This window comes from Epinephelus moara, chromosome 11, assembly GCF_006386435.1.
Source record: "Epinephelus moara isolate mb chromosome 11, YSFRI_EMoa_1.0, whole genome shotgun sequence".
In the NCBI taxonomy this organism is placed as follows: Eukaryota; Metazoa; Chordata; class Actinopteri; order Perciformes; family Serranidae; genus Epinephelus; species Epinephelus moara.
The window spans coordinates 2,376,170-2,383,410 of record NC_065516.1 but is presented as its reverse complement, the minus strand read 5'-3'; the positions used below and the strand labels follow the sequence as shown (position 1 = coordinate 2,383,410).

The window sequence follows — 7,241 nt, the reverse complement described above, 5'->3', positions numbered from 1 at the left end:
GTGAATTACTCCTGTGTGGGATCAATAAAGTTCTTATCTTAGCCATCTGAGAAGATCAAATACATTGTTTTTGGTGCCTAACTGTTTCCCAAGTATATTAGTGTGTGTGTGTGAATGAATAAACGAGAGGCATTAACGTAAATTTCTTTGTAGAAAGGCGCTTTATGAAGTTAAGTCCATTCACTTCTATTAGTTTACAGCACAGCCTTGCCACATCCAATATGGCGGCGACGTTGACGTATCGCAGCAGCGGGCAAACCCACTCGATGCGGCGTCTACGCATATATGCTTGTTCCCACCCAAAGATTCAATATCGCCAGCGGTCACTCAGGTCGCAGGCATCGCGCTGCCTGGCAGCTCTGGCAGGGCTTGCAGAAGGCTGCCAAGGGGCGGGGCTTTCAAGCTGCGCTGCACAAGATCTCTTTCTTTTCTCAAGGCAACTGAATCGAACGCAACTGGACTTGGTTTAGGCAAAACCAAGTCCAGTTGCGTTCGATTCAATTGCCTTGAGATAACTATGACCTGGATGAATGAGAATATCCACAGGCATCTCTTTCTTTCTTTCACTGTCCCGCCTTGAGAATATTCACGGTCTGCAATTGGCTGCTGCTCGCTGCTGCTTCGGCGGCAGCGCTGCTCATTTGCATAAAGTTCAGCTTCTCTCAACTTCAGCTTGACGCTCTGGTCGCTGGCATCGCGCTGCTCGCGGTCGGTCGCTGCAGCCGACGCGAATGACGCCCTACTGTTAAATAGTGCACCTTTCAGGATAACAGAGACAGTTGGTAACACACACACACACACACACACCCTACTGTTAAATAGTGCACCTTTCAGGATAACAGAGACAGTTGGTAACACATACACACACACACACACACACACACACACATACATCTATCTATCTATCTATATCTATATATATCTATATATATAGGCCTATATAACGGAGAATTTACACAACCTGCTTTTCTGTACACCAAACGTGTTGTCGTTATACAAAAAGTTACCTGAAACGTCTCGATCTTCATTACTTCTTGTTCTTGTCCCGTTATGCAAACCTTGGCGCCAACAATTTCTATTGTTCTTCTCCTGTCAATTAGGGGCAGACTCGACGCAGCAAAGTGGTATTGTTGCCCTCTGCAGATCATTTGCAGAAGTGTATTTGATACCTCAGATCCTCAAGAGTCCAGCGCGTTGAAGAAAATTAATCACAGGTTTTGTTGTAAAGCAACAAAACCTGTGATTATCAATTAATTGATCAATTCAATTAATTAATCTCAATGACTGATCCGATTTCAAGGACTGATCTGTGACTCCAGCTTTTGCCAGCTCTGCTTGCATGAGGACTTTCTCTGTGAAAGTTGGTGCATTCAATCAAAAGAGGGGCGTAGTGGACGCGGGGAACAGGGGGTATGTGTCCTCCGCAGCTGTTGTATTTGTCCCCTATGTACCCCGATCTTTTCTATACTGTAAATCGAATTGGACAGCAATTCAATTTATTTCAACAAGTTAGAGCTCGTTTTTCCAAGTTGTCGCGAATGCACCATGAGTGGGCAGGCAAGGTGCAAGCATAGATAATCATGTGGCTACTGTGCGTCAACGTCGCCGCCATCTTGGAGAGGTCACTGCCGGCTGCCTAGTTGTGTATGGGAATTCAGCGTGCAGAGTTAGTAAGCCTAGTATTATAGTCCTACTTATTGGTGAGTGCTGTCGGGTTTTTCTGCTTTGCTGTAATTTTTTGGACCGGCACACAATTACACTTTGAGACTTTTGAGTGAGCACGCCAAGTTTGCTGAAGACTTATCTCCATACACAACAGCACTAGGCAGCCGGCAGTGACCTCCCCAAGATGGCGTTCACTCTGCATTCATAGTAGCCTACCGAAAACTCGGCTTTCATGGTTTGTTTGTTTTTATATGCTACATAAATGTTTATTTGAACACACGTAAATGCTTTCATGTATGTTCTAAAAATAAATACAAATGTAGAATCATATCTGTAGCAACTCTTGGTGATGACAGGTGATTATTGATGTGAGGGCACATTTTTTCACCATAGCAACAATTGTATACTTTTTGACTGAAGGCTATCTTAAAGATAGGCTAATAAACATTCAATGAACATAACTGATTTCAATTAACATTTATATTTGTTGTATTAGCAATTATGCAACTATTTTAATTACTCTTACTCACTAATTGTTACTAACAGAACTTAGTAGGCTACATTGCCTGACTAGTGTACCTCCTGACAAGCCCTCTATCTACAATTACATTTCTAATGAGGACATCCAGTATTTCACCATCTTTTTTTACATTCTTTTTTAAATATATATTTCTGACCTATTTATTCACCTATGCTGTGTTTCATGACTTATGTCTTGATGTATCATACTGTAGCATTCAACTGCTTATCTGTACTCTATGTGTCTGTTTGTGTGGAGTGTATTTTGAGACTCTAATGCAAATAAGTACCAAAGGAAAAGTAGCTCTATTGATTTGTTAAAAATTAACAGACTTAGTCTGGAAGCAATAGTCAGCAGTAGGTCAGGAAAAAATTGACTGGGAAAAAAAGACTGGAACCTCGTTGACATCCTCCACATCCACTGTCACATGGTAGGAGAATCCCATTGTCTGTCCTCTCATGCTCTCACCAGCACCATCGGCAGCACCACCACCACTCAAGAATAATTTAATTTCAACAATTTATTTGACAAATAAAAAAGGTCAAAAATGTAGAGAACGCGAACCCAACTTCTCCAACTAACCTGTGATTCCTAGAAGAAAAACATAACATTTCACTCAACTTGGACACAAAAGTAGAATGTTTGTTAATGATAAATAAAGTTATTTATTTAGTCATGAGGGCATGTACTCAATCTGGATGAATAGAATGGAAGACTGATAAATATTTGTTAGAAATATAACTGATGGCTTGTTGGCAACCCCCAATTAATAAATGGTTAGATAAAAGCGTTCAAATGGTGTCAGCTTTATGTAGTTTTTAGTCATTATGTCTTCAAAGTCATTCAAAAGAAAAGTACTAAAAAATAAAAACAAAGAATAAGAGAGCTTTAAACATTGTATCGAGATAAAAAAAATACTCACCGACCAATCTATGGCTAATTTACTCACTGCACACATCTGGCAGAACTTTGAGCAGAAGCCTGGGTGAGAGTTCTCCGAATAGATTCCCTGCAGCTTCCCTCATTTTCCTTTTCCTGAATAGCCTGTGGGTAAATTAAAAAAAAATAATAATAATTAAATAAAAACAGTACTTATTTGAGGCCCCACTTTATTTTCAACATTCAAGATAACATTTTCTCAAAATGTTTGTGTCCAATAGTCCACTGGCTAGTGTCCTCTCCATAGGGTTAGATTGCTTAAGGTTCTATTTGGTAGGTCTCTTGTATCTCACTACTCATAATTGCAATGTTTTCTTAGGTCAGTTTTGAAGGGTTATAAGTGTTTAATAATATCCATATTTATATTTTACTACTGCATGAGATTATTATTACTGCCTTATGGATTCCCATACAATGGGACTGATCACTAATCTGCAACAACTAAATTTTTTTGGAACATTTCTCTACTGCAATCTGTGGACGGTAATAACAAAAATAGTCATCGCATGTCCATGAGCAATTTGCTCACCCGGAATGCAGCTTTTAAAGGTCATGCTGCACTCTCTGCATGTTTCAAGGGAATACATCTTGTAAAACTCTGCCCGGTACACTGCAGAGAAGTTGCTCCAATTTGAAACACCTGTAAAACAAATTTGACAAATTTATCCAACTTGGAAAAAATAATATTATATTATATTATAAGCATAACATGCATTTTATCTTTTTTAAATCTTACTGTCAAGCCACATGAAGTGAACTTTTCTCCTAAAGTATCCTGTTCCCACCACTTCTCTGAAGTGGTGACACACCAAGGAGAGAGTCAATAAAGCCCCATCTCCATCGTTAAGGACGACTTCTGCAAAAATCTTCTCCAATAGGCAAGTTGGCAACTGCAATAATTAACATTTAATTTTTACATTTTCTGTTGGAAGACAGAAAAACATTTATAGAACACTTAAAGTGTGAGCACTGAATATATTCAGTAAACATCATCACTGTTATGGTAAGTGTTTATAGCCTGTTCAGATATATAGTGAGTAAAGGCATAAATAAAATACCTGATCAATAGAGCTTGCCAAGTCCCCTCTTTCATGTTGGATGGAGGTGGTAATGACTGTGTCTTGCGGGAAGGGTTGCTGTTCACTTCCCTCCATCCGTTTTCTCTTCCTACACGGAAATGCTCATAGAGGTCACATTACACATCACACATGGTGCACATACAAAAGCACATGCTTAAGAGTTTTATCTTAATAAAACGATACCTACTGTAAATTCAGACCATACCTCCATGGTGCACTGCTCCATTTAAATGGTTTCTGAGGTGGTAGTGGGCTGAATAATTTAGACTGGCACTGAAGGAACAACATGGACAGTTGAATGTATCTGCTGCAGGAATAGCAGGCTCCTCGTTAGCCAGAAAATGGGTGAGATGCTGTGGACAAATCCACAAAAACAGAAGAACAACTGACCATTAGATTCAAGATACACAAGTCCTATTAGCATTAGTATTCTTTCACATTCTGGTTAATTCATTTATTCAAATTAGCTAAAGGCAACATTTCTAGGAAGTTAGTTAACTATCACATAAAGCTGCTAAGTTCACCACTTTGTTTCAAGTAGAATTTCGGTTACAACAACAGTTTAATTTAGCAGACACTTCTATCCAAAGTGACGTACATCTGAGAGTTAATACAACACAAGCAAGATCTAGTCAGGAGAGAACAACATGAGTAAGTGCCCCAAAAAAAGTTTGAGTCCGATAGCACATAGGTGCCAACAGGCAGTGCACAGAGGCAGTGATAGAGTGCGATAGAGTTTTTGTTGTTGTTGTCTTTTTTGTAAATACTATATATATATATATGTATCTACAATCTGTTGTACAATCAATGTACTAATATGCAATGAATATGTGTGTGTGTGTGTGTGTGTGTGTGTGTGCGCACACATAGGTTATAGCCTACATATATATATAATATATACAGCTCCGGAAAAAATTAAGAGACCACTGCAAGATTATCAGTTTCTCTGTTTTTATTTGCAGAAAATATTAACTGTCAAAATAAAAAAGATGAATATGAACTTGTTTTATTTGCAATATTCAAGGTCTGAAAACACTGCATCTTTTTTATTATGACCAATTGTTATTTTCTGCAGTCCTTATTTATTATCTTCTTTATCATTCATCACACACCTCCTCCCTTTGTCTTACCAGAGTATTCTGCTCTGTCAGATCAATAGAAGGAGTCACCTGGCTGAATGACACTGTTCGTCTGTGCCCATATCTTAGCTGTCAATCAAATTCTCAACTGACAACTGCCAAATAACTTATTGTGTTTAACATTAGCTAGGTATGTCAACCAGTGGTTAACACTAGCCACTCAGGTTACCTTTGCTGTTGTTTTTCTGAAGCCAGCTTCGTAGCTTGTTACCAAGTATAGTAATAAGAGATACATTAACGATAGATACAGCAATTATTTACCTGATAAAAAACACATTATAGGCAAGTGCAGCATCAGATTCTATTGTTAATGTACTGGGAATGGTCCCATGTGTTTCTTTGGCTTTAAAAATTGCTATTAACTACTAAACTCAGGACCCATTTGATTAATCATGAGGGGTCCAGCTAAAACAGGTTGTGGGTGGTTGAAATTTGGAAAGTCCAAGATGGCCGCTTTTGAACGAAGGTTGAAATCAGGACATCGTGAACCTGACTAGATGGCTTAATGCTAGTATTGGACTCACTTTCCCCAATTTGCACTCACTATTTATTGGCACATGTATTTTTTAATCCGTAATTCTGTGATAGAAAGAGGGACGACAAAGCAGCTTTCAGGGATCACGACAGGGCACAGGCAGCAGCAGCACTTGTGGTCAAAAGGCTTCACAGTTACAGGTGAGGAGAGATATTAAGTGGTAAGTATTTATAGGATAAGACAAAAGTGACTGAAATGAATTCCCACAGCTATGTCAGAATTACTGTTTTTATTTACTACTCCTAAAATTTCTTTGTACATATTTCTTTTATCTGTATTATTGTAGTAGAAAGAGGGCAAACAGCTTTCAGGGATCACGGCAGGGAGCAGGCAGGCAGAAGCAACACTACTGACAGTCAAGAGGCTTCACAGGTGAGGAGTGATATTAAGCAGTGTTTGAAAGAATACTGAAAATCTGTACTCAAGCAGAAGTAGCCTACTGTTACATTACTACAATATTACTCAACTACAAGTAAAACTACTGGTTATACAATTACTCCTGATCAAAAACTACTCAGTTATACCAAATGCTGGTAGGAAGGATGTTTTACTCAAGTTAAATGTGATGTCACTTTTTGTTTTAATGGCACCTTATTAAATGGCTACTTACCATCTTGATGCATGGGGGTTAGGGTTCGTGTCAACACAACTAGAGCTTGGTGGCTAAAAGTTTTGATTTTGATCGTTTCATTTATGATTTTGATAATTAATTTAAGAACTGAAATTGTTCCCCTGGGTGCCACCCATTACAGAAAATTATATGTTTTCCTGGTCAACAGATGTTTTTGGTTAATTGGTTTGGTTCCTTAGCTGCTAAGGAAAAGTGCAGTTGAATGCGAGAGAATATTTCAACAGCAACTTTTTTTTTTTCATGCAAAAATTTTGAGTGTCATGGACATAATACAAGTCCTACTTCAATCATGTCCAAAGTCTGAGCCAGGGCCATTTGTGGCCTGCAAATTGGTTTTAAACAGCCTGCAGCCTGTATCCAAAATATACTAGGATATGTGTCCCTCCACACAATATTGGTTAATCAAGCAAGTTCACTTTGCATTTTTTCTGTTCACCTCACTATGGCAGGACTATCATACAGTTTGTAGACATGCACCAAGCAGGAACTACACAGATGGAGCTATTATTTTTTCATGAACAGATGGTAAACAAGTACACCAACAAATACCTAACAGCAGACAGTTCCAGCTAGGTGGCAAACATGGTCACAGCAAAGAGCCTGATATGAAATCCTCCAAATGTCTGTTACATTTACAGGATGTATTTACTTTTTTTTAAAGGTCACATATCGTGAAAGGCAGATTTTAATGTCCTCTTTAAAAATAGAGCAGATATAGGTGCTATATAAATAC

The 7,241-nt window shown here is 38.5% G+C and overlaps 1 protein-coding gene across 1 annotated transcript in view; it reads right to left on the bottom strand.

The window, feature by feature from the left end:
* Positions 1-1,079, bottom strand: part of LOC126397820 (NACHT, LRR and PYD domains-containing protein 12-like) — a 33,244-nt gene extending 32,165 nt beyond the window's left edge. Inside the window, exon 1 of the mRNA XM_050056786.1 lies at positions 1,008-1,079. The gene's annotated coding sequence lies outside the window, so the exon portion shown is untranslated. The remainder of the gene's footprint in view (positions 1-1,007) is intronic.
* Between the last annotated feature and the right edge of the window lie 6,162 nt (positions 1,080-7,241).